The following is a 27,235-nucleotide window of genomic DNA, read 5'->3' as shown; positions in this document are numbered from 1 at the left end:
TTTGCCGAGAAATTTCTATAAATTTTAGGCTGACAGAGTGCAGGAAACCATTCCTCTTTACTGGAGCAAGTGGGTAGAGGCAAAAATGACGTTTTGAAACTCACTTGATTAGTGTTGCAGTCTTGAGGTTGTTTTGTAAATAACAGTTGATACCTTATGTAAATTTTGAACTGTATACAGTCTGTTCTACAATTTTTATTGGACTTTTAAGGTTTTCATTTGACTCTTGTAGTACATACTTCTTCTTTTTTAAAAAAGAAATAATATTATTTCCATTATTTGAATATCCTACGTGCTAATTTTTATTTTAAGTTTATTTCCTCCTCTTTTGGCTAATGGCTACTTTGAGAATGAATAATTTCATAAAAAAGAGCACATCAGGGTTTCGATGCCTAATAAATTTATCATAACTTGTCAAAAAGGTAAATTCTAGCATAATCTGTAAACGCTTTGTCCCAGGCAGTTGATTTCTGAGGAAGTGATTTCGAGAATCATCGGATCTTATTTCAACTTCTCCAGTGAACATATTTTGAAACAAGAAACAGAATGCCGACTCAGGTGTGAGCTTTTCCCAACACAAAATAAACAGTACTTTTCTGTATCAGACTGTTGCTTTAATAGGGCCACAAATTTTCCGGCCACATTCTTTCCAATTCGAATATACTAAGATATAGTTAATTGTTTCTAATGAATGACCAAACTTCTGAACCATATTTTACAACAGGTCCGTCTAATCAAAGTTTTTTCGCAAAGTCTTCTTATTAACTTGCTCTTTTATAACTGTATGTTCAGTTCAATTAAATTCTTGTTGATTCAATGGCGACATTTAACCTATGGATGGCTGTTCTGCCTATAATCTAATTGAATACGCATCCACCATAGTACTACAAGAAATACACAATAATTGAGACGACTCACTCACATCAAAGAATAAACACTTGAATAAGCACGATTTTGCTTGAACTAGTTAAGATTAATACAAATTAAGATGATAATAAAAAAATATGTACATTAAAATAAGAATAAAATATAGTCAAAGATTTGCGAACTCAGGGAGAGTTAATAAAGAGGAAAAGTAAGAATAGAGGTAGCTGCTATTCGTGAGTGCTTGACTACTGATACTGCTCATCTAACAGTACATTTTTTTTAAAAAAAATGTTTTTAAGTTGTTACGATTGATGAGGGACGTTATGGAAGGAAAAAGTTCATTCCACATAATAGGCCTTATTACCTGCTTGAATCCCTTCTTCAATAATATCATTTAAATTATGCAAGTTATCAATAATGAAACCAATGTGTTCACCCATTTGAATCTTTTGTTCACATATTGAAATGTCTTTAGTTCTTTCCTGTTTTCTGGATTTATGGTCATGTACTTTTTTGTGTGCATTTACATGTAATCCTAAGTTAGTAGTTGCTTGTTCTACTTTGAAACATTTCTTTTGTCTGCTTCTCTGACATGTTATGCAAAGATAATATATAAATAATGTTGGCATCCATCTTCCTGTATTGTCTCTTTTTTTTACGTAATATTCTTCCTTATTATTTTACCGTACATTGACTTTTGAAGTAGTTTGCACTAACGTCATTTTTAAATAAATTAGTTTTCTTGGGATTAAAAAGTGTTAAAGTGCTTGTGTAAGCATTCCTCTATTTCTCCTGTCAAATGCTTCATTGCACTTCAATGAATAATGTAAGTCTATTCCATAGACACTAACCAGAGTTTTACTCAGGTTAATTATTTGTTGCATGATAAGTAATCGCTCTGTGGTGCCTCTATTTGTTGAGAATCCACATTAGTATTCACCAATTGTAGTAGCATAATACGTATAGTTTGAACATTTTGTGTACGCTTTTTCTTGTGCACTTCGTTTTTTTGTGCATGCGTATGACAACATATTGTACCCGTTAGAACTATATATCCTTTCAGTAGCTTCGGAATTCAATTCATATGGGACCTCTGAACTTGAGGAATATAAAGCCTGCATTTCGTCAAAGGTCAAAGTTTGTTTTTATAGTCCATTTTATGATCATACAGGCTAAGCAGTACTGGAGCTAGAGTTTAAAGTGGTATCCGAACACTCTGTAGTGTGCCTCCAACGGAAATCCAACACGGAACCGCTTGATTACAAGGTGACAGAGTTATCACTACGCTACCGGGAGGTCCATCTTCGTTTCGTAGACGATCTAGAGATGTCCTGGGTTGTACTTACATTACATTAGTCCATATGCGGCCTCCCCGTTGGCGCAGTGGTAGCGATTCCCGGTGAAGGCACATAGTGGTTCGGATCCAGTGTAGGTCCAGTGTAGGTCCAGTCCCGATTAGCCTTACTGTGCATAAAGTGGACTTAAAACAACAAATCAATCCAATTAGTCCATATGAGTAAAGAAATAGATGCAATAGTGTTGATCTTCTAATGTCTATATGTTAAACACACAGCCTCTTATCCTTCCGATTTATGCTAATTATAATTTTCTTGTATTTGCAGACGGAGGACCAATCAGATATCGAAGCGCACAAAACCTCCAATGAACAGCTCACGTAGAGAATTACTTTCCCCGTGGTGACAGCCAAATCAGCACCGTGGAAACTCAAGGTAGGTGATAATGCTTTTAAAGTTCTTATATAAACACATAGAAATACTTCTGTTGGTGTTCTCTCTTTATTTTACATTATTTTTACTGCCAGAGTGAGGCAAAGAAGAATGTAGAATAAATAAACACTAGATGATGACGTGTAAAAGTGCAAAATTTTATTATACGTCTTCAATGTCTTTAAACGAAACCCAAATAATATTTTGACTGATAAGGGACCAGACTTGATCTTCCCGGTTACTAATAGTTTTGATTTTATGGGTGAGTAACACGCGCGCGCACACACTTAAACAGGTTATTTGTATTTTATACCATTTCATTGAAAACTTACTAGGAGAATAATTCGACGAATACCTTCCTCTACTGATTCCATTATTCCATGATTATTCTGTTTCGTCATTAGTGATTATTTTCTTAAAAAGTCTACACTGTTTTTATAAACCTGAAACCTATCGTTCAGACACAGGGTCGATAATTATAATGCTTTTTTTTAAACTGAGTCAACCATTTGACAAACAAACCTATTTTTCGTTCGTAACGTGTTGTTGGAACAATGCGTGTTCCCTTCATTTCTTTTCAATCCTCGATTTGTAAATGTACCTAATTACTTCGGCAGGCAGTGGCGGCGATTAGGGTGGCGTGGGGGAAGGTCAGTTGCCCCCACTTTTTGCCACTTTTTGCACCCACATTATGGTCTCTTCATGCTAAGCTTTGTCTACCAAGAAAAAGTAAATTGCCCCGAAGTTTTGGCGGTCAATCGCCGCTACTGTTGGTAGAGTTTGCTCTCAACGTCACAAGACATATGAAATTGAAATTCATTTTAGAGATATAATTCATAAACTAAAATGCGACAATAATACCAAAATTGTTTTTAAAATATGAACATAATTTGATGTAGAGAATTCTAAAGATGAAGTACTATTGTTGTGAGTGTCATTGAGCAAACTCCGCAATTTTGGTTTAATGTAAGGTCTAAATCACCATCCCTGAGACCTTCTGTAAACAAACGGTCTCACCGATTCGATGTATCACTCCGCGTCAGCTGATCCATGACCGCAATCATCTGCTGTTACACTCATAGTTCGCCTCACCTATTCATTTTATATAAGAGCCTCTGAATGTGAGAACGCGTTCTCAAAACATCAGACGAATATGCAGCCGCATACATTGTTACTCTCCCGGTCATTCTCTCTTTCATAACCCTTAAAACTGCAGACACTGACACACCACTGCAGTGGGATACCAACTTAACCACTTCATTTACTGGTTTCTCAGGATACCACTGACAGAACGTTACATAAATATTGAGTAGAATCTGTTTCTCACCCCTTTTCAAAGGCTGTCCTTGCTGGTGTTTTGAAAACAAGCTCGGAGTAAACGGAGACTTTCCCTCACGCATAGAACTCGGCATGTTATTTTTCTAAGGCTAAGTCAGGCAATATTACTAAGTTGCACTACTTCCTTCCTGTTCACATGATTATTTTTTAGAAAATAACCAATGTTATAAAATATCATTATGTACACAAATCTCTAAGCTCATTGAAAGTTATATTACTACAAAATGTTCACACTTATCTTGCCTTGCCATGTCACCAAGTTATTTTACGAAGTGCGGAACAAAAATCGTTATTAGGATGCTTGTCAAAGTTTCCAACCGCAATAAATTGACGAACTTTTTGTCTTGTTTTGATCATCATCAATATATTTATTGGACTTACAGCAATGCATATGGCTGTTTATGCCCATTATATATTTTATTTACATAAGATACAATTTACATAAAATTTACAAACAAATTTCAAATACACTCCTATCTATATCAAACCTTAGAAATATACATTACCATGTTATATCATTTTGTCTAAAAAATGCAAGTAAAATATATTCAAAGAAAGAAGCCAAATTTATGGGAAATGATTACTGGTGCAAAGAGTTAACCATAAAGGTGAAGCAATAAGTAAAAAAAGAAAGAGCATTGCGTTTAAAGTGAGACGTCATTTGCGGCAGCGTATCCCATACTACAAATTTGCCATTGTTTTACTTTACGTAATGAATCCTGTAACAACGCTGGATTTTCGTGTGGATTATTTTACTTCTATGAGTTTGCAATGCTTTCTGCATGCAGGTGGTTTTGTTTACAGAAGGTGTCAGGGTTTGTGATTTGAACTATAGTTCATTTTGTGGAATAAAGCTGTTTCACAGTTATGCATGCTACCAAATAACGATGTAACAAATGAAGAATGAGGTCTGTAGAGTCAGTTCTTTTCCATTTCTGTCTTACTGTTAGTAAATCTGCAAAACGTTTCACAATATTACATTGCTCCTCTAATTCACTATCATTAATAATATATTATAATTAAATCAACAATTAAACACATCAAGAAAATGAAGAAATTAGATTAGTAGACTGCACGAAAAGAAGCGTGGAAAGAATTATGTTTCAATATTAAAATTGATGACGCGAGTTAAAGAACCAATGATGTTGTAGATTGCATATGACCTAGTTTTATTCCTTTATGTAGCCCTCAATTTGTTCAACGTCATTCGACATTCAACAAATGCGTTCTCACATTGTAACGGAAGGAATTTGCAAAGTCGTCTGTAGGAAACAATTGTAACTCCTGTCGTAAATTATCCTTGCCTATTTCGTACCGTAGTTGAACTTGAAACTTCACTGCAACCTTTCCTTTCGAGTGACTGTGCTGTTTGGTACCGAAACTGCTCGAGTATAAGATTCGTTTCCCATCACAACAAATCGAATAGAGACTTTAAAGTTATCGATCGACCGGCCGCGGTCCTCGAACGTCGAATAAAAATTCATTCACAATTTCGTAGGAAAGAAAATCACCTTTGAATCCAACCACTAGCTTGGAAATATCGCCCCGGAATAACTCGTTGCGTGACAGAGAGCGTGGGGAGAGAGAGAAAAAAATTGAAGGACGGAAGATAAGGGGAAGAGGGGGAGGAGGGGGAATTTGAGTCCCGAAGCGATGGCCCAAGAAGTCTGGTAGTGCACCCTCATTTTTTTCTCTCCCCTTCTGATTTCTGTGAAAGCGCGTGTTAACTCACCATGACTCATTCCGATCAATACTTCTTTTGCATCCCTTTCCTACCCACCCACCCAGTTGCCAAAGCGGGGAGTCTGGTCGGACCTCCCTCAACCCCCAACTTCCTACTTTTATTTTTATGCTGCAAAATTTGGTTTTCCTCTCCTCCCAATCTTTTTTCTTTCCATACGATATCATCGTATTGTACCGCAACGCATTGCATATGGGAATAACAAGTGCTCTTTTTTCTTCTTCCATCGGGATGAACAGCTCTTTCAAGGGAAGATTCTCTGTTGTCCTCTTTTTAAAGTGGCACCAACCAAAGGGATTTCGGTCGACGGTCGACACCGCCGGATTTCCTGGTAGGATCGCTGCTCAATTGGCAAATTGGAAGAACTTGGATGTTTCTTGTTTGTCGTCTACCACACTTCTCCCCTACTCCTATTGCTTATTTTAGCTTTCGTTACACATCATTTTTACATATTCTTCTAATTTATTTCTGTTGGATTGCTATTCATATTAATCATTTTCCTTGTTATGTATTTATGTATTACTTTGTTTCAAGATTCACTCTAGCTTGTTTAAGTCTACTTTATGCACTGAAAGACAAATTGGGACCGGACATACAGTTTGATCCGAACCAACCATGTGCCTCCACCGTGTATCGAACCCCTTTATTACAAGGTGACGACGTTACCGCTACGCCATCGCAGAGGCACATACATACTAGCTTTTTTACTGTTTTACCACTGCTTGTTGTACAGTCTTACACTTCAAACTTAGTTCTTGGAATTATTTACATGTCGGATTTTCATTCTTCTAAACTTTTATTACTACTGTATATCCTTTGCATTCGCATTGCATTACAGTTTTTGTTTTTTGCAGACTATAATTTTCGTTGGAATTCCTTTACAATTCAAGGTTTTTAGTTTTTCTTTCTGTTTCAGCTATTCTCCATTGGTTTGCTTCCCGTATTTTTGAGTTATCTTCACGCTTCCGTATTTTGACTGCTTCAAACTATTATTTTCCCACTTACACCAGGCTTTATATAGCTTTGATTTCCTTTTCTAGCTATTTCCTCTGTTTCTCTACCTGTACCGGTCTTCCTAAATCATAAATATCTTATTCATTTTTTATTTTTTTTTATTTTTTTTTGCATAAATGCACGAATTCCAGCAATGGACCAAATTTTCCTAAAGAGAGCTTGTTCCAATTCATAAAAGTTGGAACAAGTTTCAGTCCAAGTTATGGAGAGAGAAATTGTTGATGATTTTGAAATCTTACTTAGGCACTTACTTACCTTTATTAGGCCTCCTGCTACACTGTACATACTCCAAAACTCTTTCGCAACCTTTACAATGAACTGTCGATTCTCAATGTTTCAAAAAAATAAAAATAAATAAAATAAAATAACAATTATGCGCAAAAGGAACTTCAAAACTTCATTACCGTTATAAAGATTTTCCCGAGCTCGTAGCTTTTTTTTTAAAAAAAAAAAAGTAAATAGAAAATAAGAGGAAAGCATTTCCAAGATTTTCCCTAGAAAAGGGACGCAAAGAATGTTATTAAAAAAAAAGAATGTATGCCTAGATAATTTAAAAACTAAACTGGTCCCAGGTTCGTTCCTCAAAAAAGAAACCCTTTCCAGGTTCATTCTTGAAAAATGAATGGGTTCCTGTTTTGTCTCTTTTAAATTAACGCGTTCCGTTATGTTTAGTAAAAATGAATGTTCTCATATATAAGCGGGAAAATGTTCAAAGTTTGTTACAAAGCAAAGAGTTTAAAATTAGTTCCTGAAAAACGAAATACTCCGAATTGAATGAGAAAGCAACCAGAATTTTTGTGAGGTGAGAATCCAAGCGAAAACTTCAGTATTCATCGCCATCCTCCTCCATGTCTTGCTGGGAATCCCCAAGTGTAAACCCTTTCATTTTGCTACCATGTGTCAAGGACGAGGAGGTAAAAAATTACAATCTTTTCCCATAGACTGCCTCGCATGGCTTGTTTGCCTTTGGGATCTTCTTTCTCTTTTTTAATCTCGTGCGATGGAGGAGCTATTTTACTGCTTCCTTGAGGCTGCCAGATTTTTCAATTTTTTAAAAGAACCACGAGACCCCGTGGGTGTGCGGTTGCATTCATTGATTCACCGTCCCCACGCCATACACTCCCCTCTCCTTCTTTCCTCCTTCGCACTAACGTTCTCATGATAGATTTATTACCCTGCGGCAAGACTTTTCCAAAGTGAATAGGTGCTAGTGTTATACAGGGTTTCTGCAAATAATAAAACTGTCAGATCTATTGGTACTTGTGTAGGCAAGCCAACAACTTAATATCATATGTTTCATGAAATGCAGCAACTCAACTTTCTGCTTGACCCTAGACATGTTTCAGTAACCACTTTTTCTAAAATGTATTTCTTTTTGAAGAAACTTGCTTATAATCTAAATGAGCCAACCTCTGTCACGGAGTGGTTAACACATCTCGCTACGACGCCAGGATTGAATTGAATTGATTTGGTGTTTTAAGTCCACTTTATGCATAGTAAGGCTAATTGGGACTGAACCTACAGTTTAAGGTTGGATCCGAACCACTATGTGCCTCCACCGGGTATCGAATCCGGAACCCCTTGATTACAAGGCAACGATGCTACCACTGCGCCATCGGGAAGGCACGACGCCAGGAGTTCGAGGTTCTAGTCCCGACATGACACCGGTGTTTTTTGCGAGTGTCCCTTCAACAATTTCATCATATCACTCATCCTCATCGTCTCGATTAGCAAAAAGTGCCAAAAAGCGACGCCAAATAACACAAATGAAAACGAAATCATGAGTGTGCAAACATGATTTGTATTCAGGCCCAACTTACTACTTTGTCGCGGGTCTTATTAGATTTTACTTGCACCAAAATTATGCCCCAAAATAAAATCACCCGTTTTATTAGTACGAAGGCGGGCCAAGTGAAGACTCTGGGCGAGCCGTACTTTGGACAACCCTGATGTTAGTTCTGAGAAATCCTCCGAACAGCGCGCCAAGCTTATTCTTCATTGGGTGCCGCCATAGGCGGAGTTCTGGAGGGGCCAGGGGGGGCCTGGTCCCCAAAATTTAAAAGAGAATAATAAAAAAGCCATACCGCAAATCTTGACGTTTGGCATGATGGCATGTGCGGTAATTGATGTGTACAGTTTGAAGTAAGTAAAACGTAAAATGACTTTGTGTTGAGTCAACAGTTACTGCTGAGGCATCAAAAGAACTTTTCAATTTAATTTTTCTTAAATTTCTGAAGCTTACTATTGTACCGTAACTTTTCTAACAAGTATTGTATCAATAAAAAAATAATGAAATGCAAAATGCAATAATCGTACTGTTTTGCTTCTTTTAAAACTGACAACCAATATACTAATTAATATTTGTTTCCTTAAGCGAGGATATTTAACATTTTCAAATCTAAAAGGCCTAAAACTCAGTGTTTTTAAGTTGTTGTTTATTTTATTTCCGGGGAAGGCCTCCGGACCCCTTATAAACTAGGGGATATTCAATAACCCTCGGGTACATCATATGCTTCTCCCAGAGCAAAAGCTCAAACTCCGCCCATGGGTGCCGCGTGGTCAGCGCATCGAGTTTCATCACCGCTGTTTTATGGCTTTCGAGAGCGGAATTTTATTTGTAAATTTGTATGGATGTGAAATATAGTCTCTTAAAACCAAAGGGGAAATATAAATTAAGAGTTTTTGAAAATGAAATATTGAGAGAGATATTTGGACCTAAAAGAAATGGAACAGGTGAGTGGACAAGGTTACATATCACTGAACTAAATAATGTGTATTTGTCTCCTGATCTTATTATCATTAAATTAAATATATTAAGAGGACGTCGGTGGGCAGGCAATGTAGCAGGCTTGGAAGAAAATAGAGAAGTGTGTAGGATACTTGTTGGGAAACTTGGTGGTAAGAAACCTGTAGGAAAACCACGACGAAGACGGAATGATAATATTAAGATTGATCTGAAGGAAATTGGTGAGAATGTTCAATTGTGGATTGATCTTGCCTAGGATTTAGTATCAATATGGAAAAATAGATAATTGGTGGAATAGCTAATGAAACACACACACAAATAAATATCCATACCTTACCAGGTCTTGCCAGACTTTTTTTTCCTTGAGGGCGAAATATTTTCAATCTGGCTCTGCTTCAGTCATTGTAAAATTACCTCTCTTTCTGTTTTTCTTTCTTCACATTTCTGTACTGTCATTCTCTCTCTGTGTGCCTCTTTTCCCCCGGTTCATCTCTTTCTTTATCAGTTTCTTCATTTGTTTCATTCTCTTTCTTTTTTCTGTATATCTTTCTTTGTTTCTCCATCATTCTTAATTTCTATCTCTATTTCCTTCATGCACTGTCTGTCTCTTTCTCTTTTTTCTCTTCTCCTCTCTCTTTCTTAATCTTTCCCAATTTTTTGTTCTCTCTTTTTCTAGTTTTCTTTTTCCTCTGTTTATCTTTCTTTACCTCTTTCTCTTTTCCTATCATTCTCTCTCTCTCTCTTTCGGTATCTTTTATTTCTCGTTCTCTTTAATTTTACTTCACTTATCACTCTAATTCTGTTACATTCTAATCCATTTCATTCCATTGCCTTTTTTTATCTCTCCCTTTCTATTTATCCCTGTATATATATGTGTGTGTGAGAGAGAGAGAGAGAGCGCTTGTTATACTATGAATGAACATTTCATGGGTTGCACAAGTGGGTAGGCTAAGATTATTCCAGAGTGGACTAAGACGTTCCTGTGGGGGTGGGGGAGCCTATACTAATCAGTTGTCCTACAATTGAAAGCGCTAGCCCCCCCCCCCCACTGCGATATAATTATCATAATGAAAGATGTGCTTCCACCGGTTATGTAGATTTTGTAAAACCAGTGATATCTTTCCTTACCACAGAGCAACTTTTCGTTCTAGTTTGAATGTTTCGTTGACACCCCCCCCCCTTTCTTGTCTGCAGCTGGCGTCAGAAGTTAACAAAGTTAACAAGCAGAAACGCATGACGAACAAGTCGTGAACAATGTCAGGAACATAACTGTCCCACTGGTATGTACACGCATCCGACAATGGCTCTCCATGCAAAGCACAATTGGTTACACTCTAGTACTAAGTGTTGTTGCAACATGCACGCGGAAAGCTGAATGAATAATCCGCACAAGCCATTTTTTTAAACCTTGTCTTGTTAAAAAAAATATGGGGATTTTTTTTAGGGGGAGCACCCGTGCCGTTGGGGTAAATATGGGGAAAGCGTCCACGTTCTCAACTGCATGCCTCGCACACGTTATGCAAAAGGACTTTGAGGACCCATCTACGTCGGTTTGCCGTTTTTTTCGGTAGATTTCTTTGGGTAAAAAAAAATAAAAGTCTTTGACCCCAGTCAGGTTTGCATATGTTGTCTTTTCTTTACAGGCTCTGAGGTGGGGGGAGGGGGGTGCGAGGCAGATTTTTTCGCAATTTGACTGTCGTTCTTTGGTTTAGAGGGGGATGTGCAAGGGAGAAGAAGGTAGAATCTCAGGTACCTGGCATCCGGTAGCTGAATCCCCCCCTTTTTTCCTAAAAAAAGGAGATCCTGAAAAAAAGGAAATAAAATAAGGGATGCATGCATGTATATAAAAAAACAGGCAAGGAGATTGTTGGGTGACTACATTATTTGGCCACGTGGCTATGAAGGCTGTTCGGATTATGCCTGTCCTTATGTATAAAAAAAGCTAAAGAACGTATCCCGTTTTTTCTCCCCCCCCCTCCCCTTCTTCAGGTTATCAAGAATTAAGCCTTACCGTGCCACGTACTCCCCAAAACCTCCACTTTGTGGCTCCTACCCTCAAAGGAAACCAAAAAGGAGGGTTGGAAAAAAAAAGTGGAGTTTTGGAGCTGGTTAGTCAGATCGGGTGGAGGGTAGGAGGTGATGGCATGATGGACAAAAAATACATAAAAAAATAGTAAGTTCTGGGCGGACCTTTGCCGTTAATAGGACTATGATAGAAGCCCCAGCCAATGACATCGCTCCATATTCTTGCCCCTTGTCCTTATTGGCCCGTAAGAATCTTGAAAGACGAGGGGGGAGGGAATGACATCATTCAGATGAAAGCGTGCTCTCGCGCGTGACACATGTGAGAATGTGTGACGATTGTTATTGCACACCCTAACCGTTCAAGTTCTTTTTTCTTCTCGGCCAATGAGAACTTAACCTCTCTCCTTGCGAGCCTACCAGAAGCGTGTTGGAGGGGGCCTGAGGTAGTATTCAAATAAGAGAAATCTCGTTTTGTATAGAATGCGAGTTGGCGACATGTTGAGTGGTTTGGGCACTCGTTGAAATCAAAAACCCTGAGTATATAAGCTGTGGCCGTTTGATCCAGACAATTTGTTTGACAAGAAGCAATCTGTTGCAGATACGATCAGAAAAACACTTATCAGGTTGCTTTCAGTCAGTATGTAAAGTTTTACTACTAGGTTGATCAACGAAAAATCAAATGTATTTAATAGATACAAAGTACGGTTGTTTCAGTGTACGCTAGTTTTTATAGTAAAATCCTCTGTAGATACAAAGTGTTATTCTGAAGATGAACCAGAATTGTTGCTACCAGTTTTTTTTTAACGTTTCACATAACAGTATATCTTGCGCCTGTCTTTTCTTTCCATCCCATTTTCTCTCTTCATAACTCCCTTTCCCTTTCTTCTATTTTCTCCTTCTTTCTTCCTCTCTCTTTTCGTCCGTCCACCCCTCTCTTGTCTTATCATTTCTTATCTTTTTTTATATTCTCTCTCCGTATTTGGCTATCTCGTCCTTTCTCGCGCCCTTGTTTCACCTCTCCTTTTCAGTATTGTAATTCCTGGTTTATTTCACCTTTGGTGTCACCTAAAGAGTGACGAAATCATAACAACAGATTAATGGTGAGGCGATACGATACATAGGACCTAATGAACATAAACGTGCATCCAAGTTTGGCCTCCTGAGCAGTCTATTGTTATATCAAACGTCTTTCATTCAAGGATACAAGGATACCAGATGAGGGCTCAGTATCCGTAAATACGCAAGCATTTACTCCTTTCAATCTAAAATTGACTGAAAAATATTCACAAAATTTGTAGACAATTGCAGCAAGAATGCAACAGGTCATTTGCAGGAACCAAGATGGGCAAATAAAATACATTCCAGAGACATATTTTGTCGGACAATGTAAGGATTACTTAAGACTTTCCACTGGAATTCTCTTCGCTTGTTTCTGAAAGCTATTATGAACAGATTTTTGGAAACAAAAATGCAGCAGCTAAGATGTTTTAGAATATCTCAAACTTCCATAATATTGCGCTAAGATCATGAATACTTCGTAATATGCATTGCTATTAAATACTATTCACAATTAAGTTTTCCCCAGGTCCAATATTCCAGAAATACGTGGGTGTGTGTTAATTACATTACTAAATAACTGGTATTTTTTGTTACCATAGCAACGTCAATGATGTCAAATAAATAAGTGTTACACAGAATATTATATATAAAAAGAACATTATCAACAAAACATAGATATTTGAAGTTTAAAGAAATATTAAATTTACTAGGAAAAGATAATAAAAGATAGTACACAATCCATAGGCGTATCCAGCAGGGGACAAGGGTGCGTTTGTTAAACCGGCGGAAACGAGTGCTGAAAATTTTCATCTGATTCATTGTGCTTTTTACGTTGGGAAGCAAAATTAATGTTATTCCCTTTTCAAATAATTCAAAATAAAATACTGCAACAATTTCGAAGCGTATATTTCTTGCCCTCACTGGGAAAGTTTTGTTTGACCCGGAAAGAAGTCTGGGAGCGCCCATGGCACAATCTATGGACCATAAGAATTATGGTGACTTGATTTCTTAACAATTGTCCATGTTTTTGAAGTAAAAATAATCTTATCAGCATATTTGAAACTGGAGAACGTGATTCTATTTTCGCAGCATTGTTGATTTTCCTTACATTTTACCCTGTAACCTTCCAACAACTGATTTTTAGCTGGTTTCTGCCCTTCGATTTCTCGTTACTCAAATATTTAATTTTTCCATATCAATTTCCTCTTCCGTCTTTCTCCTAATCCTCCCCTCCCTCCCAATTCCATTCCCTTCTTGTCTTTCCCCTCTTTTCCCCACCGACGGGAACCCGGGAAACAGGTAATTATATTCCTGGAAATCCAGGTGTCTGCCATTTTCCCGCACCCAGGAATCCCCGTAGGCGATCAAGCGACAATGAATATTGCGGTTTATGGAGTCTATGCCTTTTTTTTACATTCGCAGAACTGAAACGGAAAAACGCAAGTATGCAGAAGCGTGGAGGAACGGAAAGTCAATTTGCTGCAAACCCTTCACCGAATGAGAAATGTAGATGGCAGCACTTTATTATCCGCTTCCCGTGTTCCGGGAAGAAAATGGTGAATCATTATCGAACCGAAAGGATTGAAGATAATCTATGATGAGGGGGTTCGCATATGTCGTTTTGGGGATGCGTAGACTGTTATTATCCTCACATGGCAACTGGACGGGAATGTGTTTTATTTTTAGAAATAAATTGTCCTTTTGTTGTCCAAAGAAGTCAATGGAAATATGGATGAAAACGAACATAAAGTTAGTTAGTGCCAGTTAGTACTCGTGTTCTATATTAGTGTCTAAGGGTACTGATTACGACCCATCCAGTGTTACCAGATACATTTCTTGCATTTTGATTTAAATTATTTAATGCTACATATGTAAGAAAAGGTGGGCTTAACCCCTCGTAAAATAGCCTTATCTCACCCTCTGCCCAATCAAATTGTCTACACTGTTAGAAGTTAATGTAAAATTTCCAATATTGTGCCGATAAAATTAAACAGTCTGCCTGTTAAATTTTCATATTTACAAAAACTGGACCAAATCCTTTTTATTTAACTTTGATCATGCATAAAGATAGATAATTATTGTAAATGAAAGCTGCGCGCACTATCATAGTTTTCTTTCTACGTCAATAGCTTACCTTCAGCTTTGTTAAGATAACAATATTGTAATTGTAATTACGGAAGTGTAAATTCTATCACTAGATTTATCCGCTACACTTGTGTTACTGCAATAAGTCGAGCCCGTTATTTTGACGGTGTTTATGACATCGACATAGATGTTCTTCGTGTCGATGTTTTGCAGCGTCGATGAAATGTAGCCGATGGTTTTTGCTGTAGATGTTTTGACGCATAATAGTTTGTGTTAGATTTTTTTGGTGTCGACGATGTTCTTGTCGTTGATGTCTTTGGTGTCGTTGTTATTGCCGTCTATGTTTTCGGTATCGATGTTCTTGCTGTCGATGTTTTTGCAGTCAAAGGTTTTAGCACATTGGATGTTTTGTGTCGTCGATGTTTTATTTATTTATTCTTTGCACTTCTACCGGGATTACAGAAGGCCTAGACCGTGTTTAGTTAATACAGTACAGATTACATGGGAATATACAGATACACTCACAACATCAACTATAACACATGAGAATAAATATACACTTACGTACATACATTTAGGCAAGAAGTTTAAAGTAATTCATAACTATTGCAAACTGTAAATGGTAACATTTATATTTAACAATTTATATTCTATCAGTATCTCGTTTTTTGTAGTACTGAGTTTTTGTATCTGTGAAGTGAAAAAATCAACAAGGATGTTATAGGTGTGTTTCACCCGCGTCACGAACTGCTGAATTGTAGCTTCGAACAGCAAATGATTGAGGCCAGTTCTTGTAAGCATTCGAAATTCAAGCAGGCGGGAGGGAGCTTTGAACCTTGTTTGCGATTCTGTGTTTCAAACAGAAGCTCACTATATTTCACGATATTTCCTTGTACAACGACAAACTAAATTGGCCGCAAACATGTCGTATGTGCGCAACCTGATGCCACATGAAACTCACCTATAACTATGACACATGCTATTTATTGGCGAGTTTTTATATTTCTCAGTTTTTTTAAATCTTAGACGTCAGAATATTTATATTATATTTAATATTATTATTATTTGCTTTATTTTACTTCGCTTTTTGTACCACACTGTAAAAAAAAATACACTTTCTGCACACTTTTGGAACACTTCCTAGAAACTACTTTTGATCACTTCTTGTACACATTAAATGTGCACAAGAAGTGTACACGAAGTGCTTCAATAGTGTACACGAAGTGCTAAAAAGTGTACAGGAAGTGTACAAAAAGTGCAGCAAAAGAAGTGTACAGGAAGTGTGCAAGAAGTACTTCCAATATAAAGGTATTCCAAAAGTGTGTAAGAAGTGTGCTGCAGAAACTACTTTTGATCACTTCTGGTACACTTTACACATTTGGAACACTTGTGAAAATACTTGAGCGACACTTCTTGCACACATGAGATATATCGCAATTCAGTACTTATACTTAGTTTCTAGAATTAAAATACAGTTCACTCACATTTAACTTGACAATTGAAAGAGGAAAAAGCAAGAACTTTCAACTGTGAACCTTAAATTTTGTGAGATGCGTGTTTGTTTTTCTGCGACACACGTACCTTCTACATATATAGTCCAGAATCAAAAAGGTTGCTCATGGGAGATTCACTTTTATTCACTGCAGTACATTTTCTTCTTTAATTTGTATCTTAGATGTTCACATATTTTTCGAAGAGTGTTAAAGCACAATTTTTCACTATGATTACAATCGAACGTATCATTATTTGTTGTACAAAAACTTATGTTTCTTGTACACATTTTGACAGAACCATCTAGCGGCCGGTGTAGGAACAACCAGCCCCCCGAAGTTAACGATCTGTTTTGGTGTGCTTTAAAGATGAATAGTTCGATTTAAGAAAATCTATTAATTTCCTCGGAACATTCAACTTTATCCTTCTTCAATTTTAATGAGATTTATCCAATTATCAAATTGGTACATTAAACAAAAAAGTATTGATAGTTTCATGATGCAATGCGATTTCCATGTGTTCCAGGAAAAAAATAGTTATATTTTGTTATTGTTTAATGTTGCTTGCTTTCAAGTGTGTTACTGCTTTATATAATGAAATTGATTTATGTTCATAACATATTCATTTGTCAAAAAAGTATAAAATAACAATCGATATGACCAACAACACAAAATGAAATCATGTGCTACAAAAGTGTACAAGAAGTGTACACTTACTTTAAACAAAAGTGTACAGAAAGCGTTGAAGAAGTGCACACAACTTTGAATGTGTCCCCAAAGTGTGCAACAAGTGTACAAAATTTCGTCATTTCGGGTCGCACACATCTAGAACACTTTAAGTACACTTTTGCAACACCTTCAGTACACATCTTGTGCATATTATATGCAAGAAAGTGTACCAAAAGTGTACAAGAAGTGTATTTTTTTTTACAGTGCACTTTTGGCTAATTTGCTAAGATGGGGATGAGTGATGATATGATGAAATTAATGAATGGACACTCACAAATATCCATGTCCAGGCCAGGATTCGAACCCAGGACACCTGTATATTTAATATTAAATTTATTTAATATTATAATAATATTTATATTATATTTATACTTAGAAGTAAAAAGTCTATTGTCCAAATTTTGTAGCGTCCATGAAATGCAGCCGATGTTTTTTTTCTGTCAATGTTTTGACGTATAACCAAGTAGGAATCAAGAGAGGAAGAAAGTTAAGGGTTTGGGTAAATATAAAGAGAAGGGGAAAAGGGGAGAGGAAGAGAAATAAAGGGAAAAATAGTTAGAAAGACTCCCATGACTAGTTTATCAGATGGATGAAAAGAATTTCGTCCATCCAACTCACCCAAACCAAGTCCTCTGGAGACGCTGCATCGTGTTTTTAAAATATTTTTTTTACGTGCAGTAAATGACTTATATGAAGATTGCGTTCCGTATGGTTTCAACTCGAATGATATCATTATCGCACACGTGTCAAGCGAGATATAGTTTCTCATGGCCCTTGATTATAATGTGAACTGAGACGCTTCAAGTCTCAAGAAAGCTCAATTGAAGAAGCGGCAGAGACGCAATTAAAACCATCACAAAACGCTAATGCCCACGGACAAATAAGCAAGGAAGGAGAAAATAAAGGGGGGACCTCGCGAAAGGAGCGGTTGTGGCGTTTTGCAAATCATACATTCGTGGGTGGAACGTGTGCGACCTAAGAGAAGAATGAAGAAGGCAAGCGCCAACAATGAAGAGCGCTATTCTCACGAGCCGTTTCCGTATATAGAATCAAGGACGGATTTTTCCTGAATTTCTTCCTAACTAGTGTGAAATTATAGGCCCTTTTTTGCCGCAAATTATATCCTGCATGTACGAAATTCGCAGAATAAGTACAAAAGAGTTAAAGAGCCAGAAAGAGAGGAACGACGAACTTTTGCGGCGGCGTGACCTGCACGGAACGGTGATCTGGTGTAACTGAGTTGGGGTTGCCGGGTCGCGGGAGCGAATCTCGGCCAAGATCCTGAGTGGGAAGTGGTTGATCTCGCGTGGTCAGATGCGGCGGCATTGTTTTGTTGGAATTATATGGGCGTGTCAGCGCTTGGCCTCATTGTTGCATCGCATAACCGGGATAGAAAAGCGGAACGTTGCGACTGGCGCCTTGGCAGCTGAAAGCGTTCAGTTCTCGAGCAATGATCTCCCCGCTGGCGCTGAAGGTCCTAGGTTTCAGTCCTGACCAGGTAGATTCATGTACTCATTCTTCATCTTTGTCGACGCGATTAACGCCAAGAAGTGGAAAAAAAGAAGCAAAGTTCTTGGTTATTGTACGTCGCTTTTATACATCCTGGGTAAACCGCGACGATGATAGTGAATGTTGTCAATCTTACTTTCACACAGTACATTCAGGCAACTGCAACTTTTCAGGCTAACGAGGCTCTGGCGCATGGACTAACAGCCAGTGTAATCCTGTGTGGGGTTTGTGTTGTGTCGTCCATATGTCTTTGTCATTGACCCTTCATCCACTTTATCTTATCGTCCCCATGGTCGCAATTATCCTAAAGTGGAAGAAATGTGACGTTAAATAATCTAAATCAATCAGACAAGCAAAGATAGTGAATGGTGAACAGATGAAACATATATTGGGACAAACACAACGATAGTGACCATGAATGGCCTCTCAGCACCAGACTTTCTACGGCGGATGGGTTACACCTTCCGATATCTACATTGTTTTAACGTGATTCAAACAAGGAGTTTTCAACGAATAGCCTATTCGCAATAGTTTAATAGGCCTCGAAACTATTGCGAATATGAAGACATCAGCGAAAGCAAAACAAACGAAGATTCTCACCAATGCTCTAGAAGGAATTCTAAGCAGACGTAATTTTTCAGAATTTGAAATATCATGGCGGATTTTTGAAAGCAGAGGAAATCTCCAAGATAATTTGCAGGCGTCAGTCAAAGGTCAAGCCGAGCCTTAATAAAAATAATGCTCTCCTTTATATTAAGAATTTCAATGTTCATGAATCCTTATCGAAAGGTGTGGAGGAAATCATGTGATTTATGTGATCTGTTAAATGGATTATTTATCAAGTTGTTTCTTCTCTTAGTGAAATGTTTGGATCCACTCTGTGCAGATCAAACATATAAAGTTCAAGCTTACCTTAGAGGGATATTTTTTTATCTTTCTAAAAGACGGATAAAGCTGATTTTTTTGGTCAATTTTAAAAAATAAGAAATACCTTACTAAAGTTGATAATTTTGACCATATGATTTGGCAACAAATGGGTTAGATTTTGACATAATTGCTTTAAAAATTGTGTGAACAGTAATTTGTTTGTGTGGTATTTAAACTTGAGGTAGTCACTAACACATACTGCCATACTGCTTGGTTACTCCAAACAAGCATTCTGTGTAATGGCATTCGTTTTCAAAAAAATCAAAAACGTTCTTAGGTACTAAAAATTGGAAACATTCGGTACAAGTTTTGAACCGTTAGTGCATTGTTAATAATCAATCCGGCCTGTATGATTGACAAGTCAGGATAAAATGCAGGAGTTCCCAACCTTGTTTAAGTTTGAGAAGCCTTTCGCATGTTAAAAATTTTACTGCAGCGCCCCTGGTCACAAACTTTAAAAGCAGTTTGTTAGCATTAATGAAAATCATTTGCATGACTAGCTTATGTTGTGTCGTTTTACACAAAATCAGAATAAAATGACAGAACTGTAAAAGCGAAATCAGCATTGATGTGTTTTTTTTTTTTTTGTATGATCTATAACATTCTTTAAAAAATGATTCCGTATTGAAAATTTGGAGTATTGTCTACGCACCTGTTTTGATTTTTTCCACAGCTGCGACGCCCAATTTCAAAAACCTTGCCTTGGAATGAAAGTGAGCTTTTTAAAGAACATACCAGAAAACTTAACGAATATGAGAACTTGAAGTATTGCTTGCTGCAAGAGAAAAAGGGGGAGCCTGGGAAACGTCTTCCGGAAGCACATCTGGTCAGTTATTTCTTATTTGTTCCTCGAGAGAAAAGGGCAAAAAGCTGGATTATATCAAAAATCGTTGCGAAACCGTTATGAACTTGAAATAAAAAGTCAAGATGGCGGATAAACCTAAGGCAGATGGTGTTCAGAACCAATCTACTCCCTACATTGTTAATAATCATTCCGGCCTGTATGATTGACAAGTCACCTTTGCCTTCAGGGAGAGCGAGGAGTTCGTATAACTGTTTCGCCAGCTACATACACAGATATGATCCTTTCTCAAAAGGTCACAATGGCAGAAATAAGATGCGAACTACCAGGGTGAATTGCAACGTGCGATCGGTTCGGTTTTGGCGGTGACATTCACCGAAGAACTGCATCAGGAAGTTCTTTCAGGAGGACAATGGCGACAGCAACCTGTGCACAATGGCGGGCGGGCAGTGTTTTCTGTGTTTCATGGTAAACAGAAAGAAATGCCCATAGAACTGACCTCTAGTCAAAAACATCGAATCCACCATTGGTGATTGTTAGGCGCAGGAGCTTTCCTTTGTACCTTTTGTGGCGCCAGTGTCCAAATCCCAACGCCTCCCGAATGTGGTGACCTTTCTTGTTCTCTTTTTCTTTTCTTTAAAAAGGGAAGGAAATTCTTTCTTTCGCAAAACCAGAATATTTCATATTAAAAAAAGGAACGTTGACATGGCTCTGTCGCAAGACATTGAATGTGCCTAGCAGGGAAGCACGAGAACAGCAATATTATTGGTAGTTGACAGCTACCTTACAACTGTTACGTTGACCGTTGGTGTGTTTTGCAGCACTTGTGTCAACCAAAATTTTTCTGCATGCAAAACTTGTCTGCTTCCGTTTTCACAAGCCAGAAGACATATTTGTTGTCCCTTCTGGCAATTTGCAGCTATCGAAGTTTGTAGTGTTGAAGGCTTTTCTCAACCTTTGTTCTCAGCAACGGGTTTTCTCCAAAATATTTCACATGCAGATGTTTCCAATTCTTACAAGTTCTTGTAGAATACTGCTCCACTATCTGGACCATTTAACAGATAATATGTCTGTTTCGAATATCCAGCCATCACACACTTGTCTTGCATAAAATCATCAATGGTAAAATTAAAACCGAATTTCTAATTCTTCGAATACCCGCACGACCAATCCGTAAAGTAAAGTTTTTCCACAATCCCACTACAAGGCTCTTGCTTCTCCAACGCTCTCTTTTCTACAGGCTTCTGCACAGTGCACTTATACGTAACCTACCAATAGATGTTGACAGTTTCTTGCCAGAATACAGTTTCCGACGAACATAAACAAAATATGTGTAATTTCATGCTTGTTTTCTGCCCCATCTGGAGTTGTATTTAGATCGCGTTACGAGTCTCAAACTATACACATTGAACTAACTCTTTTTAATTCGAACTTGGATATTAATGAATCATGTTATTGTTAATTTTGGGTGATTCGAATTTTTCTCGTGTTTCGTTGAAATTCGAATTAAAAACAGTCCACTGTAGTATCGCCGCACAAACCCTCACAACAGAGAGGTCGAAGGGAAATAACTTTTCCCAACATTATCTCCTTTACTTTCCGTACCATTCCTAATGACAGCGTTAACCACTACGGCATCGGGGAGGCACAGCAACTAGTTTTAATCCAAATCTTAACATAAGCAGTAAAAATTAATAACTTACTATTTGAGAAAGAAAGTAGTAACAAGATTCAAGTTTACTCGTCTACATAGGTTCCAACTTCTCGGGAGGACGGTGGTAGGCACTTCTTGTACTCCCAAATATCTCAAAGCGGGGGGAGGGGGTATAATTTCCTTTTTGCTCCTCCAATGTCCAATTCATATTTTAAATGCATGCGGCTCAACTAAACTCTGTGGGACGTCAAACAAATTAAGGAGACATTCATTAACACTTTGAGACGAGATTCAGACCTCGTCACTACGACCTCCCGAAAACGGAATATTATCCTCAACATATATGCAACCACAGGTTCACAAGTGTCACTAAAGGATTGACTTCGGAATTATACTAATAAACAAAATATAAGTTACATATACGTATGTATAAATAATCAACTACATACCCGTTGTGTATGTCCAAAGAAGTCACACTCGATCTCGTCTCGAAGTATCTCATCTCGTTCTCGTATCGATATTTATAAGCCCGTCTCGGTCTTGTCTACATACCATGCGTAACTGTAAGTAACCTTGTAATCACGAGCTCCAGGGTTCGATTCTCTGTGGAAACACATTGCACGGTGGTTCGGTTCCTGCTTTAAACTATGATCGAGTCCCGATTAGCCTCTCTGAGATAGAAAGACTTAGTTGTCCAATTAAGAGCATGTTCTTAACGCCATCCGAGACTTTTTGATGAGCCTTCATCTCAGTAGAGAATTAGCAAAATCCAGAGAACATTCAGTACAGTTCTTTCATCGAATAAAAACAACCAGACGACTGAATTTATGTTTTTGTCGATTTTTTCCGTTCCTCGCGTGACACGTTCAATAATCACTTCCAGCTACTTTGAAAGGAGTCCTTTGTCATTGTCAGCAACACCCAGGGGGGAATCAATTATTTTTTTTATCTCCGCAGGAATATTGACGCTCTTAAAGACTCCCTTCCTACCCCTTCCCCCTCACTGATCAAAAGGCAAGGGCTGGGGGCTAAGGAAGTTACAATTATATCGTGAGCTCTTAATGATGTGCGGTTTAATATTGCTGATATATAATAAGTTTGAATTCACCCCGAGATGAAATCTTTAGCAAAAGAGCTTTTAAAGAATCTAATTTCTAATTTATAATAATCCTTTATAAGTGTAGACTTTATAATTACTACTATACCGTCAGTGGCGGAATAGTATTTTCGTAAGGGGGAGATACCATGACCGTGCGGGGAGATTATTATTTCTTTTTTTTTTTTTGGTAGTGTTGACTTTTTTTTAGGAATGCTGGACGAAAGGGGTGAAGTTTTGAGACCCACCTATCCGCCACTGATTCCGTTAAGTTTATTATTTACTTATTTATTTATTTTGCTGAAGAAGCCAAATGTCGAACAAACGAGTTCCAAGTAGAACGAATTATTGTACAGTCAGGAACAATTCTGGGTTGTAACAAACCCATTTACTTTTATAACCCAGGACTGTACTTCGAATATTCCTAGCACTAAATGAACGGTAAGAAAGAACTTTCAACATAATATATGTTCGGGGGAAACAAAAAATCTGGAGAGAGTTTGTCTGAGGTGTTTGATTCCAACAACGTAATTTGAAAAAAAAAAAATATGTTTGTTTGGAAACGGTCAGAAATGAAATAAAGCGAAGAAGAAAAAAAACTGTTAACAGCTTCTATCCTAGATTCATGTTTTGAATGTGAATGAATTGATCTAGAATTCTGTACATTATTTAACCATATCGTCTGAAGTTTGTAACTTGTCATCAAGAAGAAAAAAAGAACTTTGCGACAAACAAAACTCGACCAAATCCTTTGGTGCTACAAATTGTTTAGTCCTCTATTTGAAAAATGCTTGGTTGGTACCAAAACCTTTTTCTTTTGTTCTTCCAAAACCAATTTTCTTGCTTTCGAGGTTTATGCATGGTGTACACTCTCAGAATTTGCCGCCAGAAAATTTCCAAAAAATGAGTAAATTTGTATTGTAATTGCCACTTGTATTACATGATCGTTAAAAAAAATGGCCAGTTCCACGCATGTACTTTCAGTATATTATTTCATACTCAAGTATGTATTTTCCAATGCTTCTAACGACGTTGGATTACTGATTGATTTAATGCATTTTTACAAGTACTTCGTTATTAACAGAAAATTTTAATGACAGTGAATCATTAAGATATTGAGTGATTTTCTCTTATAATCTTAATTTCCAAACATTTCCTTATGAATATCCTTTGCAGGAAGTTCTTTGGCCCACAAAAAACGCACAACAGCACACTGCTCTTCTAACGAACACTCCTCGAACAAGGTCGCCATTTTTAAACTGAAGTGCCCTTGCGTGCGTCTGCGATGTAGCGACTATTAACTAAATATCATCAAGCTGGATTGTGCTGCCACCTAATAACACCTTTAGAAAGTACTCACTACTATTTTCAGCTATCCCACTTCAGTTTGTGGCCTATTTACTGACTCCCCCTCGTATATTTTCCACATAAATAAAGAATTTCTCTGGGTTTTACTGAAGGGTTTTTCAAATACCCGACACAAATAAAGAACAGAAAATGAAGATATGTTTTGTTTTATTCCTAGTAGTGAAACATACATATACTCTTGCCGCGGTGATCCTGTCGGTAGGGCGTTTCACTGCTACGTAGGAAACTTTGTTTTCGTTCCAAGGGTACTTGATTTCAGGTGGGGATTTTTCCAGTAGAACCGCTGCCTGAAAACGCTATGGAATTTACCCAGCCTCTACTAAATAGGAACCTGGGGACAATCCAGAGGCGTAAAGGTAGCCGAGTCGTGGTGCTGATCACAACACCTCCACAAATGACCGAGATTGTGAATATGTGGAGCCCAAACTCCATTCTCCCATACGCCTTCACGGCATGTTACAATACGCAGAGAAAGGATTTCGCTCGAGCGCCAGATAGTTCGCACGGACGACGCTAGATAGCGTACGGAATTAAGAGCAGGCAAAACGAGCAGTATACGCTCGAAGCCCAGTAGTACACGTAAACAATGGGCCCTCAAACATGGATTGTGAGGTGAAAGATGCAGTGAAATTGAAACTTAAGTGAACATAGACATCATCTCCATGTTAAAATGTAGTTTAGTCTATCTTAACAATACATAGTGATCTATGAAAATGAAATAGATGATTGTGGGCTCAAACTACCAAGGCCGATCTACGATTATTATTGCATTATAATTATTTTCCATTGTATACGCTCGAGGGTGGGAGACTGGAACGTGTACGAGCTAGTGAAAGTGGTCACATTCATACTGTACTGTGTGTGTCTTCTAGTGCACATTTAATAATTGCACAAATAAAGTTTCCGCGTATATTTTGAGATCACTCTCGGATATATTCCAGCTTTATTTATCATTAACGAATGGCGTCAAAGGTAACGGCATTGTAACGCGTTACCAAGTAACGCCGTAGCATCGGTCCAGATCCAAACCCAAGCTAATTTAGTACAACCGAAGTCAAGTGACTGACAAACCTAAACAGGATGAAAAATTGAACAGTATTTTGCACTTATCTCGCATGGAGGCATTTTAGCCTCTCTCTCTCGGTCGCCATATTGTGTTTTCTGCCAGGGCGGCGGGAAGAGGGGAGAGAAAGGGCGAAAGGAAGGGAGAGAGGGTAGAACAGAACACAGGAACGCTGCAATTACGCGAACACAATGAGCGCGGGGGTAGTCCGCAGCTATTCATCCCCCTGGCACCCTGGTTTTGGGCTGCAGTTTGCATAACGGGGCTCGGCGAGGGTAGGTCGTTCACCGAACACAGCTGCATCTCACCCCCCCCCCCCTCTTCTCTCTTCCTTGCCCTTTGTGGATGTCCGCTAAATAGTTGATTCCAAAGACGGAGGATGGCGCTGCTCGCGATACTGCTCCATTAATTGCAGAAATGCGCTTCCTTTCTTTTTCATTTCGCTGCGGCTGACCTGGTTGGGTCTCAAATGAGGTCGAATTAGCCCGTTTCCGTGCCTGCCAAATAGGGTAGTTGCCCTCGAAAGATTAGAGATGCATTACCCATTGCGTTTGTGCTTTTTATTTTAAGTAATGCGAGTTTCAAAGACTCATACATGAACACCGACACTACCCATGATAATAATGTCCTTGTAGCCGCATTAGTACAGTCCGTTGCGTAAATAATCCCAGGGTTAGTAGAAGGGGACGAGCCAAGCATGACTAGATATTAAGGTACTCATTCAGTGGCGTGCACAGGATTTTCGAAAGGGGGTGGTTACGTATACTTTTTTTTAGTAGTCAGCCCTCATTTTGCCATATTTTCCAGCCCTTGACGTCCCTTTTTTTTTCCAAGGAATGCTGGGCTAAAGGCGGGGAGGTTATGAGCCACACCAAACTCACCCTAGGACACACGTTTATTCAAAAACCGTCGAAATGAGCTTCAATATTGTATTGTAGTGCAGAGACTGTATTTCTCCTCGTGTGGCCGTTGTAAGCAGCTTTTTACGTCTATTATTAAGCTAGATAAGGGTTATTAAAAATAATACCAACAAATGTGTTTAGTATTTCTTATGGAAAAATATCCATCACTAGTCGCTTGACCTGGGCTGTTTTCTCGTGTCGCCTCGGTCCGTTGGTAACGCAAGCACAATGAATGTTTTCTTGTAGGCATGGAGCGGCCGACGTCGTCCCCGTGTCGTCTTTGCGCGGTACTTCGGTCTGAAAGTTCCTTTAGTCCACTTTATGCTCAAGACCGGACCTTCAGTTCGAAGTGAGATCCGAACCACTTGCAATGCACCTCCACCACATCCCCTTGGCAGCGTTACCACTATGCCATCTGAAAAATGTATAAAATTAGAGAAGAACGGTTTAGTTCATGTATCTTTGTGTTTTGTTTCTCTTACGTCACCTTTCTAGCTCTAGGTCAATCGCAATGATCAGGATAAATGGCGGGATGGTGAAATAGATGAAGAAATCAACGCAATGAAATTTCCATAATACGAACCCCATGAGGCAGTACACTAACCACTCCGCCACAGAACCGTGATGGCACGCACCTCTATGCGGTCAACTTTCGGTGTTCTCACTGAACGTTCCGAGGTTCGAGTCCTTGCCTAGGCATGGGTGTTCCTTTGTGTCTCTATTCCGTGTGTACTTCTACTCAGGAAGCCCTCTGTGTACACAACAGAAACAGAAATGTGAAACAAATAGAGTATAGAGTAGCTTCCAGTAAGCCAATCTATCTGGATCTGAACGAAGTTCAAACAAAACCCTGACACAAATGGAGAATAGAGATTTTTCCAGTAGGCCAATCTATTTGAGCCTGAACGAAGTTCAAACAGAAACCATAACACAAATAAAGAATAGTTTCCTGCAGGGCAATGTATCTGAATCTGAACGAAGTTTAAACAGAAACCTTGACACGAATAGATAATAGAGAAGTTTCCAGTAGGCCAATCTGGATCTGAACGAGGTTCAAACAGAAACTCTGACACGAATAGAGAATAAGCAGGCC

General features: G+C 38.3%; 1 protein-coding gene across 1 annotated transcript in view; it reads left to right on the top strand.

Moving 5' to 3' along the window:
- LOC145986315 (uncharacterized) overlaps nucleotides 1–27,235 on the top strand; it is a 151,453-nt gene that overhangs the window by 71,335 nt on the left and 52,883 nt on the right. The window contains exon 2 of the mRNA XM_083120221.1: nucleotides 2,490–2,597. The gene's annotated coding sequence lies outside the window, so the exon portion shown is untranslated. The remainder of the gene's footprint in view (nucleotides 1–2,489; nucleotides 2,598–27,235) is intronic.

The sequence above is a fragment of the Lepisma saccharinum genome, chromosome 1, assembly GCF_977018435.1.
Source record: "Lepisma saccharinum chromosome 1, izLepSacc3.1, whole genome shotgun sequence".
Lineage (NCBI taxonomy): Eukaryota > Metazoa > Arthropoda > Insecta > Zygentoma > Lepismatidae > Lepisma > Lepisma saccharinum.
Note: the sequence above shows the minus strand (reverse complement) of the source record. Positions and strands in the feature narration are given on the sequence as shown.